At 43.4% G+C, this 14,857-nt stretch overlaps 1 protein-coding gene across 1 annotated transcript in view; it reads left to right on the top strand.

Moving 5' to 3' along the window:
* dock11 (dedicator of cytokinesis 11) overlaps window positions 1-14,857 on the top strand; it is a 252,061-nt gene that overhangs the window by 138,057 nt on the left and 99,147 nt on the right. The gene's annotated exons all lie outside the window — the stretch shown is intronic.

Below are 14,857 nucleotides of genomic sequence, written 5' to 3'. Positions count from 1 at the left end.
TGTACATTCACATCCAGATCATTTATGAAAATAACAAATAACAAAGGTCCCAGCTCTGACCCCTGTGGCAACCACGAGTCACAGGCCTCTAGTCCGAGAAACAGCCTTCAACAGTCACCCTCTGCTTCCTACCATTGAACCAATTTTGAATCCAATTAGCTAGCTCTCCCTGGGTCCCATGCGACATAACCTTCATGACTAGCCTGCTGTGCGAGACCTTGTCAAAGGCCTTAAGACAACATCCACTGCCCCATCCTGATTTATCCTCTTGGTTACCTCTTCAAAAAGCTCTAAAAGATTTTTCAGACGTGACTTCCTACGCACAAATCCATGCTGACTATCCCTAACCAGACCTTGACTATCCAAATGTTGGTTGATCCTGTCCCTCAGTATCCTCTCCAATAACTTGCCTACAATTGATGTCAGTCTCACTGGCCTGTAGTTCCCTGGCTTGTCTTTGCTACCTTTCTTAAACAATGGAGCAACATTAGCCACATTCCATTCTTCTGGAACTTCACCAGTGGCTAAAGATGAAGCAAAAATATCTGCAATGGCCTCTGTAATTTCGTCCCTAGCCTCCCACAATGTCCGAGGATGGACTTGATCAGGCCCAGGGGATTTATCCACCTTAATGCGCTTTAAGGCTGCAGACACCTCTCTAGTAAATGTATGCAGTCCAAAACATCCCCACTTGTTTCCATGATTTCCTTAGCATTCATAATTCTCTGCTGACTAAACACTGAGGAGCAATATTCATTAAAAATCTCCCCCATCTCCTGTGGCTCCACACATGGACGGTTATGCTGATCTTTAAGGGGACCTATTCTCTCCCTAGCCACCGTCTTATTCTTATAGCTATAGAACCTCTTGGGATTATCTTTAGCCTTATCTGCCAGATCCATATCCTACCCTCTTTTTGCTCTTCTGATTTCTCTCTTAAGGGTGATCCTCCAGTTTTTATAGTCATCTAGGGATTCACTTGAGCCCGACAGCTTAAACCTAATGTTTTTTTTCCTTCTTTTTCCTGGCCACAGCCTCAATATCCCTCGTCAGCCAGGTATCCCTAAACCTGCCAGCTTTTCCCTTCACCCTAACTTCATTATTTATTTATCAATTGATTTTATTGTCACATGTACTGAAATATAGTGAAAAGCTTTGTTTATGAGCAGTACAGGCAGATCACAACAAGCAAAGGATGTACGGATCAAAAAGACTCAGAGGCATACAGGTTACATTATTTGAGGCTAGAGTCCATTCAACAGTCTGAAAGAAGCTGTTCCTGAACCTGCTTGTGCGTGTGTTCAAGCTTCTGTATCTTCTGCCTGATGGAAGAGGTTGTAGGAGGTCATTACCAGGGTGCGATGGGTCTTTGATGATGTTGGCCAGTTTTCTGCAGCTGAGGAAGGGTCACCGGACCCGAAACGTTAACACTGACTTTTTTCTTCACAGATGCTGCCAGACCTGCTGAGCTTTTCCAGCAACTTCTGTTTTTGTGCTGCTTTAAGCCATAAGTCTTCTCCCTCCCTTTACTGTGCCCCTGGCTATCCGAATTGTAAACTTGCTCTCGATGGCTAACGTATTTTCCCCTGACTTCCTCTCTCTCATTCAGGGTCCCACCCTCCTGCCAAACTACTTTCAACCCTCCCGGGTAACACTAGCAAATCTCCCCGCGAGGATGTTGGACCCTCTCCGGTTCAAGTGCGACCCATCTCTCTTTTGCAGGTCTCCTCTAACCCAGAAGAGATTCCAATTATCCAAGAATTGAAAACCTTGCCCCCTACACCAACTCCTCAGCCACACATTCATCTGGCCTAGCTTTCTATTTCTATCCTCACTGGCGCGTGGCACTGGGTGTAATTGGAGATCACTAACCTTGAAGTCCTGCTTTTTAAACTTGTTACCTAACTCCCTATACTTATTTCGCAGGACCCCATCCCTTTGTCTACCTATGTCACACCTTGACACCAGGTTCTCTCTGACCTTCTGTACAGTTGTGATGACTGCAACGATGTCTCCCAGAATTCTGCTCTGTTGACTCGCAGCCACCCTCTGATTCACTGCCCTTCTTCGTCGTCTCCCGGGCGGTGTCCTGCAGAGTTCTCCTGCACAGTTGTAATGACTGTGGCAAGATGGTGGTGAGCTGCCGTTAGATCCTTTTCAATTCACTATTTGGGTACACCCGCAGTGGCTATCGAAAAGAAGTTCTCTGATTTTGATCCAGTCACGGTGAAGGGACAGCAATATTGTTCCAAGTTAGGATGGTGTGGGATTAGGGAGGTCCTTGCAAGAAGTGATGTTCCCATACTTTTGCTTTCTTCATCATTTTAAACAATAGAGGTTGTGCATTTGGAAGATGGTGTTGTAGGAACATTTGAGTTGCAGCAGTGCATCCGAGTGTTAGTGGTGGAGGGAGTGAATGTTGAAAATGGTGGATGGGGTGTCAGTCAAGCAGGCTGCTTTGTCCTGGATGGTGTCCAGCTTCTTGAGTGTTGTTGGAGCTGTAGCCATCCAGGCAAGTGTGAAGTATTCCATCACATTCCTGACTTGTGCCTTATAAATAGCAGATGGGCCTTGGGGAGTCAGGAGGTGAGTTACTCGCTGCAGGATTCCAAGCCTCTGACCTGCTCTTGTAGCCACAGTATTTATATGAATAGTCAGGTACAGTTTGTGAGCTCTAGCAAGCCCCAGGATGTTGATGGTGGGGGGAGATTCAGCAATGATAATGCTATTGAAATGTCTGGAGCACTCTCTCTCTACCTTGTGATTGTAACAGGCAGAGGCCATTTAGCCCCTCAAGCCTGCTGTGTCATCCAATTAGATAATGACCAAAATGTATCTCAAATCCATTTGGCTGTCTTATCTCCATAACCCTTGAAATCATAGATGTTTGTTTATAATATGGAAACGAGCCATTTGGTCTTTTGTGTCAGCCCTGGTCAATGAAGAGTTTCCCAGTCCCATCCCACCTCCCTGTTTTGGGTACATATCGCTGTGGGTCATAGCTCTTCAAGTAGACATCTAAGTGCTTATAAATTGTGGTGAGATGTTCTGCCTCTATAAGCCTTTCAGGCACTGAGTTTCAGATCTCTACCTCCACTGACTGCAAAGAAATGTTTCTTCAAATCCCTTTTCATGTGTTACCAATAATTTCAAAGCTACATTCTGTTCATTGACTATTTTGAGGAAATTTTCTTAGAACTGCACTTCCTTGAGCCAACAAGAAAAGGTATACTAGATCTGGTATTGTACAATGAGATAGGATGAGATGATGGTCTCCTTGTAAAGGCATCTCCAGCCAGCAGTCATCGCAATCTGACATTTAGTTTCAGGGAGAGACGAATGGGTCCAAGACTAGTATTTTAAATTTAATAAAGGACAATTAGATAGGCATGAAAGCTGAGCTGGCTAAAGAGAACTGGTAAATTAGATTAAGATAATTAGATAAGTTCTGAAGAAGGGTCAGTGGATGCTGCTGAGTTTCTCCAGCAATTCTGTTTTGTTGTTTGCTTCAGACCTTCTTGATCTGCAGTTCCTTTTTTAATCCCATGAGAAAAAGATTCTCAAGAGAAGACCCACCATCCATGGTTAACTGAAACATTTTAAAAATTGTATTGAATGTAAAGAAAAAAAACATATAATTGTGCAGGGATTAGTCGGAGGTCAAAAGATTGGATAGAATATTTTTTTTAAAAAAGCAAAGATTGACTAAAAGATTAATCATTTGGGAAACATCCAGAATGAGAGAAAGCTACAAGAAATATACCAGATAGTAATTGTTTCTTTATGAATTTAAAAAGGAAAATAAGTTAGAGTTAAGTGTGTATTGGTCCTGAAGAAAGTGAGTATGTGGAATTAGTAATGGAAAATAAGGAGATAGCAGATGAATTGTATGGGTATTTTCAATCAATCTTCTTGACACAAATAACATCCAGAAAGCATTCGTGTAGAAAGTTAAAGCAGATGGTGTGGAGGGCAATGTATTAGCATGGTTAGATGACTGGCTAACTAACAGGAGAAAGTGAGTGGTCCGTACATGGGTCATTTTCAGTATGGCAAGTTGTAACAAGTGCTGTGCCACAGGATTGACCTTGTGACAATTTGGATAAATGACTTGGATGAAGGGACTGAAGGTATGTTTGCTATATTTGCTGATGATACAAAGGTAGGTAGCAAGGTATGTTGTGAAGAGGAAATAAAGAAATTAGAAAGGGTGAAAGATAGCTTAAAAATATGGCAAATGAAGTATAATGTGGAGAAATTGAAATTGGCCATCTTAAAGGAAGAAGATAAAAGAAGCATATTATTTAAATGATGAGATATTGCAGAACTTGGAGATTCAGATGGATTATCGTGTCCTAGTACATAAATTGCTAGTACACAGCTACAGCAAGTAATTTGGAAAACAGATTGTGAACATTTATTGTGGTGGGAAATGCATATAAAAGGAAGAAATTTCTGCTCCAGTTATACAGGACACTGGAGAGATCACATCACATCTGAAGTGCTATGTGCAATTACTGATCACCATAAAGCGGAAGGATGAAAATGTGTTCGAGGCAGTTCTGAAAAGCATTATTAGACTAACACCTGGAATGGGCGGATGGTTTTATGAGAAAAGATTGGATAGAATAAACTTGCATCCACTGGAGTTTGGAAGAGCGAGGCATTGAATAAGGCCTTACACTGAGACAGAGGATTAGCTATGATCATATTAATGGCAGAGCAGGCTCAAAGAGCTGAAGAGCCTACTTTGGCTCCAAGTTCATACTTGCCTCACACACACACACCACCCCCCCCCCCCCCCCCCCCAACCGCAGTACTCTCACACCACCCAGGTTTTTTGAGCCTTCTGCTTATTCTATGTGAGCGCCTCAATTAAGTCACCTCCCGGCCGCCGCCTCTGTTCCAGGAAAAGCAAGCTGAACCTATTCAGTCTTTCCTCACGGGTAAAATATTCCAGTCCTTCAGACCGTCACAGGAGATCTCCATGGAACCTTTTCTGGTACACATTCTCATCTTCCCCATAGTATAGAGACAGGAACTCTGCACCGTACTCGAGCCACGGTCTCTCTTGTCCCATTTCCTTCCTAATTTCAATCGGTCTTGCTGAGGATTTATAACATGAATTCCAAGCTCCCTGCTGTGTCTCTCCACATTACACCATGAGCTCCCAGTTATTTAGTGTGCCCTTCTTTGTTGCACCTCACAAAATGCATTTTACTTTCTAGTCCTCCACATTGAATTCTGTCTTTCATGTTTTTTCTGCCCAGCTAGCTTATCTTCCTGCAGGTTAAAGTTTTCCTCCTCATTGTCAACATGCAACTAAATTTTGTATCATCTTGCAAACAACGTAATCATGCCCACCACGCTCCATAACCTCATCAAACATCGAATCTTTTGTTCTCAGGACATCACCACTGTGTTTATGACGTCAATGTAAACTTTCTCGTCAAGATTTTATTCTACGGTTGTTATCTTGCCCTGTCCAAGGTCAGCACCTGTTTCCCATAAAAGCATTTATGAAGCATTTTTCAATTCATTTTGCAGTGGAATATCCCATCAAAGTATATTTTGAATGTAAGGGGAAGCTATCTATGTATCTGAAAGATATGCTTATGGGGGAAATGAGGAGAAATGAAATGAGATGATGTGGAGATACTGGCACAGAGCAGTTGGGGTGAATGGCTGGTTCTGAGCTATAAAATTCAATTTAAAGGTACATCTCAGCTCCCAGTAAATTTTAGAAGGTCATTTTCAGTACACTTAAAGCAGTTAATTGAATAAGAAAGATTTATAATTGTTGAGGATATTCACTGTTGAGCAACCAACAGTAATTTCTTCCAGGCTAATTTGAAGCAACCACTTACCTATCCATCCCATTGATCTTCCTAATTTCTTTCTCCATTACAAGTTCTCTTTGCTGCCTTTCTTTTGCAGTCCCAACAGTTTTCTCTCCTGCTCAATTTATGGGTGTGGGCAACAGTGGTATAGTGGTCTTATTCCTGGACCAGTAATCCAGAGATGCTACCCTGGAAGCACTGGCTCAAACCCCAACACAGTAAATGGTGGGATTGAAAGGAATAAATCTGGAATTGTAAAGACCAACTTAATGGTGGCTGCATAATGGCCTGTTGCACATTGGGAAGGAAATCTGCCATCTTTACCTGGTCTGGTCATCTTGAGACTCCAAGCATGCAGTACTGTGGTTGATTCTTCAGTGCCCACTGAAATATTAAAGCATGTCTTGAAGGGCAATTAGGAATGAGTTAACGAATGCTGGCCTTTCCAGTGACCTTCTCCCATCACCCCACCCTCCAAGCCCCTGCTAACCCCATTTTCCAGGACGTAATAGTGAAACAAAAACTAAGCCAGAAGAGGCAGTCATGAACAAAGTATGTTGTGAGATGGTCATTGTAAGTAATCCAATACAGTGTGAACATAGCACACTATCTGTACTGCAAGATACTCTGTATGTCTTAGATCCCTGATTTGTGCTTTGAGAGGGTCTATGGCCATTTTTAGGCAACACCGCAGAGAGCCTATGGTAAGCCAGAGAAGGTGGTGTCAGCAGGAGTGAGCCAGTTAGTTATGCTGTGCCTTTTCAGCTTAGGATCATCCCACTTTCAACAGGCAGGGACCTCCCCCCCCCCACCCCAAATCAACCTTCCACTAAGATATTAATTTCCTGGGATTGTTTGCAGCAGAGAGATGAATTCCACAACAATCATATTGCTATTGCAGACTATCCAGAACTTTGGGGATTCGCTCGCCGTTTGAAAATTGAGTGAGATTTGTCCACAGAACTACTTGCAAAACTCCTCAATTCTCTCTGATCCCTCTTTTGCATCAGACCAGCAGAGTGAGTGTCTGTGAGCTTAAAATAAAACCTGCTTGAGAACATCACAAGTCAGAGGTTCTGCCCAAATTTGGAGTGGAAATTTTGGTTTTGTGAAAGGAAAGTTTGTACTTATGCAGCAATGAACTTCAGCTCATGTTTACTTTGTAAGTCACTGTGTGTCATTACCCAGTTTAAATAATATCGAAGACTACAGTAGGGATGCTTCAAAGTCAAGCAGCTTTCAACAAGGTACTGTCCACCATCACAGCACGTGTTACAATTAGCAATCTCACAAAATCAGACTCCCTGTTTCTAGTTGCAGGTTCAAAGACTCTCAAACATAAGGCCTGGCTTTCCTGTCAGGCTAGCCACTTTCAGCTTAATTAGAGAGACAGAGTTAGGATCACCCTGGAGCTACTTAAAAATGGTGGGCATTGTCGAGTACCTGCTCCCACTACCCCCAGTTTTCGCTGGCATGGGTTTAAGATGTGGGTCATGAGCCCATACACCCGAGAAGGCTGGCTTTGTTGTGAAGTAGCCCCCTGCAATGTTTCTGAAGACAGGGCAGTTTTTGCATGACTCATAAAACACAGAACTGTACAACACAGGAACAGGCCCTTCACCCGTGATGTTGTGCTAAGCATGACACCAAATTAAACTTATCCATTCTGCCTGGCCTTGGTCCATATCCCTCTGTTCCTTCAATATTCATGTGCTTAATTGAAATTCCATAACACCCCTAACGTATCTGCCTCCACCATCAACCCTGGCGACATTTTCCAGACTCCTACCACACTGTGTTTAAAAAAAAAAAAAAATCTTGCCCCTCACATCTCTTTTAAACTTTCCCCCTCTCACCTTATTAGCATTAGAAATTTTAACTCTGGGAAAAAGATTCTGACCGCCAATCCACCTACGCATCTCATAAATTGATAGACTTCTATCAAGTTTCTCCCCAGCTTCCATTGCTCCAGAGAAAACAACCCAAGTTTTTCTAGCCTCTCCTCATAGCACATGTCCTCTAATCCAGGCAGCATCCTGGTAAACCTCTTCTGCACCCTCTCCCAAGCCTCCACATTCTTCCTGTAATGGGGTGACCAGAATTGAATGCAATACTCTAAATGTGGCCTAACCAAAGTCTTATAAAGCTGCAACATGACATCCTGACTCTTGCACTCGATTTCCTGATCAAGCATACCATATGCCTTCTTTACTATGCTATCTACTTGGGTGACCATGTTCAGTGAGCTATGGACTTGAACCCCAAGATCCTTCTGTACATCAGAGCTGTTCAGGGTCCCGCCATTAACTGTATACTTTTCCTTAACATTTGATCTCCCAAAGTGCGACACCTCACACTTACCTGGATTAAATTCCATCTGTCATTTCTCTGCCCATATCTTCAATTGGTCTATATCCTGCTGTATTCTTTGACAACCTTCTACACTATCGACAACTCCACTGATCTTTGTGTTGTCTGCAAAATACTAGCCCACCCATCTACATTTTCATCCAAGTCATTTATGTACGTCATGAACAGCAGACGACTAGCTGTTTATGGCCCCTCAGAGGGTGGTGAATGGTTTTCTGGGTTTGGGAACAATTAGAAAGGTAGATTCATGTTTTTAGACATGTCCCCTCCATGCCAACTTAGTACCAACTCCAGTGCCCTGCTACACCAATGGCCCCTACATCCTTATGGGCAACACAATGTCCTTAATGGTGCTTCCATGTCCGTTTACCCACTATGCGCAGAAATTGTGAGCCGTATGATAGCAATAACAAGTGTGGAACTGCTGAGAAACTGCTGAGTTTGTTTTGTATATTTATGGGAAAAAAGTACTTCCGTCCCTACAGCCTTCGATGTATTCATCAGACACATAATTATGTTTACACTTATAAAAATTATAATTAAAATGAGAATAACAGGCTTTAACCACTTAGTCACATCCAAATAAACTTTGAGACATTGACACATGTCAGAGGTCACAGAAAGAACACATTGCTATAATGTGTTCAGATTCCAGTTGATAGTCCTTTTGGACAATTCAGATCCCAGAAAACTTGACAGTTCTTTTGTATTTGTTTATTTTGTTAATTTTGTGAGCAGTCATGGAAGTGTATTTACATGTGAATGCGGATTTTCTTTTACAGAAGTTTGTTATGCTAAGGAAGAAAACAAACCAAATCAAACCAATTAAATATTAAAGACAATTAGAATGATCTTAAATCTCACAGAAAAACATAGGAGTTGAGCTGTTTTACAACACTATTGATAACAGAGCCTCGAGTCCAGAGAAATTACACCCCATATCTCAAATCCTTAAGTTTCTAAGTTCCAAGTGAAGTGACTTCTTGACTTTGTTTAGCTGATACCTTGCATGTTAATGATTTAATCTTGGTGGGGGAGGTCAAGGTGTGTGGGTCATGCACCTGAATCTATTCCATCCCTGCTTTCTTCTCGTGAAGTTCTTTGTAATGGCACACTTTAGACCGAGATGGTTGGGCCAAGTCAGGGCACTACTCCACTTATAATTCCCCACCTCAGTAATGCGACCCAAGGCTCTGTTGGTAGTACGCTTGTATCTAAATCACTAAGGTTCCAGGTTCAAGTCCCACTCCATGACTTGAGTACAAAAACTCCAGATTGATATTTCATGTACTGTCTGAAGTGCCACCTTTCAGAGGAGACGTCAAACAGAGACCAGCTTCTTGCTCAGTTGGATGTAAAATGTTCTCCGGCATTATTTCAAAGAGGAGCAGAGGAAGTATCCAGAACCCGCTGGCTAGGGCTTTTTTTTTTCCTTCAGCATCACTAAAACCCGGGTGTCTGATCGTTATTACATTGTTATTTACAGGAGCTTACTGTACAGAAGTTGTCTGCTGTGTTTCCCACGTTATGAAAGGAACTACTCTTCAAAAGGTGTTTCATTAGCTGCAAAGCACATTGAGACATTCTCGGGTTGAGAGAAGTGCAACATTATTGCAAGTCTCTCTTTCTATCTTTTCAGATGCCAACAGGCATCTAGACACCTAAGTCTGTAACTAAAAAGAGCTGATGGAAAACCAGCAGGGGGCACTTGTGTCTGGTGTTTTTTTTTGCTTGGATTCTGTAAACTTAGAAACTAGAATCGGTCAATTTAGTCCTCCTTGAGGGTGTTCCATGATTCAGTTTGATCCTAGCTGATCTCTGTCTTAACCCCCTTCACACACCTTGGTTCAAAAAACTATGACGTTCTGACCTAATAAAATCCTGTTAATCTCTGTCTTGTTTTCACTTGTCTCAGAATCTGCCTTTTTTTAAGAGGTGGGATTTCCTGCCCATATGTATGAAAAATGTCCAAACTCTGTGGAGGGTAAGGTTCTGCTGCCCTCTAGTGCTCACTGCTGGACATTAAAGCAAATGCCGCTGGGATGGGAACATGGGACAGTCAGAACCAGGAGGGCAAATTCCAAGACTGAGAGTAAAGATATTGGATATGGAGCTTTGTTGGGAAACCATTGCACTGGCAGCAATCACTCGCCAGTGAGTATGATTGTCCACTTAGGACATTCTATGTCACAGGTCATTGATCCTTTGGGGCGTTGTGTGGCCAATGAGCCTGATCCTAGAGCCACATTTCCAACCATACATTTAGCAGGTATTTCTGGGAAGTGGAAGTAGTCCTTTTCTGGACTTAGAATCATAGAATCCATACAGTGCAGAAAGAGGCTGTTTGGTCCATCGAGTCCACGCAGCAAACCTCTGAAAGAGCATCCCACCCAGACCACCCATCCCACAGTGTATCCTTGTAACCTTGCATTTCCCATGGTCAATCCACCTGCTTTTGCATATCTTTCGACTGTAGGAGGAAACCGGAGCACCCGGAGCAAACCCGTGCAGACATGGGGAAACTCCACAAAGACAGTTGCCTGAGGGTAGGATCAAACCCAGGTCCCTGGTGCTGTGGGGCAGCAGTGCTAACCACTGTGCCACCCCATTCCTCTTGCCACTGGGTGTTCTCAAAGAATTGTCCCCCTTCATACAGGACATTCCTCCAAGTTGCTTTCTTCTGAACGTAGGCTTGCCATGCATTGACATCAATGCTGCATTTCATGAGGAAGCTTTCAGGGAGTCTTGGAAACACTTCCTTTATCTTTCTCTTGTTCAAGTGCCTTCCTTGAACTGGAAGAAGTTGATTTGCTTTGGCAGTTGGAACTCAGTCACATCCTAAGCACCAGGCCTGCCTAGCAGCGTTGGATTTGAAAGATCATGGCCTCGATGCTAGTGTTACTGGCTGCTTCAAGAGTGCTGATGTTAGTGTGTCTGTCCTCCCAGCTGTATGGAGAATCCATCTCGGGCAGCATGCATGGTACTTCTCCAGGTACACCTCAGTATCAGCACCGATGTTACAGTTGTTGACTCTCTTTCTTAGGCATACAAAGCTGATGCTTACGGGTTGTTGGCAATAGCTTTCATAGCTCAACCTGGTTATTTTTTTGCCACAGTGAAGGCAAGATGCAAGTCTTCCAAAGTGTTTTCATAAGGCCATGGATTGAAGTCCCCATCCAGCGACTTGCGCGCACGGTGGCACATTAGTGCACTACTGAGTCATAGAGATCTACAGAGAAAGGACCTTCTGCCCATCACATCTGCACTGGTCAAAAACAACCACCTAACTATTCTAATTCCCATTTTCCAGCACTTGGCCCATAGCCTTGAATTCCTTGGCATTGCATTTGACGTAATACACTGCAAAAAATACTTCTTAAATGTTATGAGAGTTTCTACTTCCACCAACCTTACAGGCAGTGAGTTCAAGATTCCCACCACACTCTGGGAGAAATTTGTTTCCCCTCATCTCCTGCCCCTTGCTTTAAATCTGTGGCCCCTGGTCACCGATCCCTTCACCAAGGCGTAAGGTTTCTTTTGGTCTCCGCTATTGATGCGCCTCATCATTTTATACATCTCCATCATGTCTCCTCTCAATCTCTTCTGGTCTAAGGAAAGCAACTCAAGTCTGTCCAGTCTCTCTTCATAAATGAAACTCTCCAGCCCAGGCAACATCCTGATAAATTTCCTCTGCACGGTCTCCAGTGTTATCACATCCCTCCCACAATGTGGATTCTAGAACTATTCTCTAGCTGTGCTCTAGCCAATGTTTCATAAGGTTCCAGCATAACCTTCCTGCTCTTAAACTCTATGCATCAACTGATAAAGGCAAGTATCCCATATGCCTTCTTAACAACATTATGCACCGGTCCTGATACCTTAGGGGACCGGTGTTCACGCACACCAAGGTCTCTCGGATCCTCGGTGCTTCCCAGGGTCCTGCCATTCATCATGTATTCCCTTGCCTTGTTTGTCCTGATTAAGTGCAGTATCTCACACTTATCTGGATTGAATTCCAATTGCACTGATCAGCCCATCTGACCAGCCTGTCTATATCTTCTTGTAGCTTAAGGCTATACTCTTCAATATCGACTACCGCACCAATTATTGTACCATCTGTGAATTTAGCGATCAACCCTCCTACATTCAAGGCTTAAATCAGTTTTATGATGATTCTCTGCCAAGATTGAGACATTGATATTCAAGGCATCAGCCAAAAAAAGGCATTAATTCACTTTGCTTGCCAAAAAGAATCCATCTGAGCTAATGTTCTATTAGGCAGGGCTGTTAGCTAAGCTGACATCATGAGGACAGGAAGACGACTATTTCAGAATTAGATGGCAAAACATTTGCGACGTACACTTGGCTGACATCTTTATGCTGTTTGTGATGTAAAGTGAGAATAGTTTGCATATATTAATGTCATTTTTGGAATTTGAGTTTCAAAATAGAGGCAGATGGATGTTGGCTACTTCTGTGAAGGGTTTTCTTTTAAAATATGAAACAAGGTCAGAGACCCCTTCCAGAACAGAGACTAAAATTCAACGTTCATCAGCTAGTAGGTGACTGCAGGAATGGAAAGATGTTGACACTACTGGATTTGGGCAAATATTTTAAGATCATTAGCTTTGTTTTCAGTCCTGAAGATTCTAAGATTCCAACCAAGCTGTGGAGTTACCGCCCTTTCCCCATTCTGTTAGGAATCATTGCATTGAGGAGAGGGTGCTGGAAGGTTATGGGGACGGCAAGACTAGCTGAGCTCCTGTGGCATTGCTCATTGGGTAGCCTAAATTCAGGAACATTGGTCACTGTTTTGTTGCTTTCTGGGAGAGCAGGGGGTGTAAATAGCGTCAGATTTGTATGAGGGGCGTAGATTATGATATGCCAGTTTTCTGGATTGCCAGTGCGTTTCCTTCTCTCCTTTGTCAACAGCAACAACTTTCACTTATCTAACTACTTCATTGTAGTAAAATATCCTAACCAAAAAAGCAATCCAACAGCAATTTATTAGGACTGGTGAGAGTGAGTCAGAGTAGGAGACCGAATCAGAGACAGTGAGAGAGAGAGATAGACAGACAAACAGGTCGGTATGGTACCTAAGAGGCCAATTATTCCCAACAGTACCATTCTTAGGTTCCACCTGAGCCATTTCCCTTCTTTCCTCATCAGAATCTGTCATCGAAAACCTCTATTCCATTATCCCCTGTACTTATAAAGTTACCCCTCAACTACGCCTGCGGTAATGGAATTATAGAACCTCTACAGTGTGGAAACAGGCCATTTGGCCCATTGAGTTCACACCGACCCTCTGAAGAACATCCCATCCAGACTCAGGGCAGCACGGTGGCTCAATGGTCAGCACTGCTGCATCACAGCACCAGGGACCTGCGTTCGATTCCACCCTCGGGCGACTGTCTGTGTGGAGTTTGCACGTTCTCCCCATGTCTGCGTGGGTTTCCTCCGGGTGCTCCAGTTTCCTCCCGCAGTCCAAAGATGTGCAGGCTAGGTCGGTTCGCCATGCTAAATTGCCCATAGTGTTCAGGGATGAGTGCTATAGAGGGATGGGTCTGGGTGGGATGCTTTGAGGGTCGGTGTGGACTTGTCGGGCCGAAGCGCCTGTTTCCACACTGTAGGGATTCTATGATCTATGATCTATGATCAAACACCCATCCTATCCCTATAACCCTGCCATTCCCATGGTCAATCCACCTAACCACATCTTTGGACTGCGGGAGGAAACCGGAAGGCCTGGTGGAAGCCCGCGCAGACAAGGGGAGAATGTGCAAACTCCACACAGACAGTTGCCCGAGGGTGGCATCGAACCTGGATCCCTGGCGCTGTGAGGCCGCAGCACTAACCATTGAGCCACTGTGCCACTAAATGAATTCCACATTCTCACCATTCCCTTCTGAATTTCTTTGTGATTGGGATGAGCAGAGAACTTCTAGTTAAAGTTCGACGACAGAGAGTCAACACTATTGGCCCTTTTCTGGTTGGTCAGACGTAACAAGTGGTGTGCCAGGACATCGTCGTACGAAGAAAGTTTTGACAGACTCCACTTGTATCTGCTGGAGTTTTGGAGTATGAGGTGACTTGATTAAAATATACAAAATCCTATAGGGTCTTGACTGTCTGGATGTGGAGAGGATGTAACCTCTTAGGGAACAATCCAAAACCAATAGTGACTGTTCAAAAAACAGAGATTGCCCATGTATGACAGGTTAAGTGAATATTTTCTCACAGAGCGTCATTGCAACTCCTTATCTGATCAGGTGTCTTTGAATATAGTTCAGGCAGAGGGATATTCTTGTGAAGGGGTTAAAGGTTGTCTGGGGCATGCAGGACTATGGATTTGATATTATAGTCAGAATACGTGATATGGTGGAGTAGGATCAAGGGGGAGCTGGATGGCCTCACCTTGGCCGTGTGTATGTTCCCCATGAAAGGAAACATTCTCTATCCATTCCATTAAAATCTTCATGGTTTTGAAGATCTCGTGAAGTAACTCCTCAGCTGAATTTCTTTGAGAGGGAAGAGACGCAGTCTGTCAATCCTGTCCCGTTATAGATCTGCATGGACGTGTGCTATCATCCTTATCAATGGTTTTGCTTCCTCTCTGAGGCTTATTCTTTGTTAGTAACATGTCA

The sequence above is a fragment of the Rhincodon typus genome, chromosome 14 (genome assembly GCF_021869965.1).
Source record: "Rhincodon typus isolate 14 chromosome 14, sRhiTyp1.1, whole genome shotgun sequence".
Lineage (NCBI taxonomy): Eukaryota > Metazoa > Chordata > Chondrichthyes > Orectolobiformes > Rhincodontidae > Rhincodon > Rhincodon typus.
The sequence above is the reverse complement of the archived record's forward strand: the minus strand, read 5'-3'. Positions and strand labels throughout refer to the sequence as shown.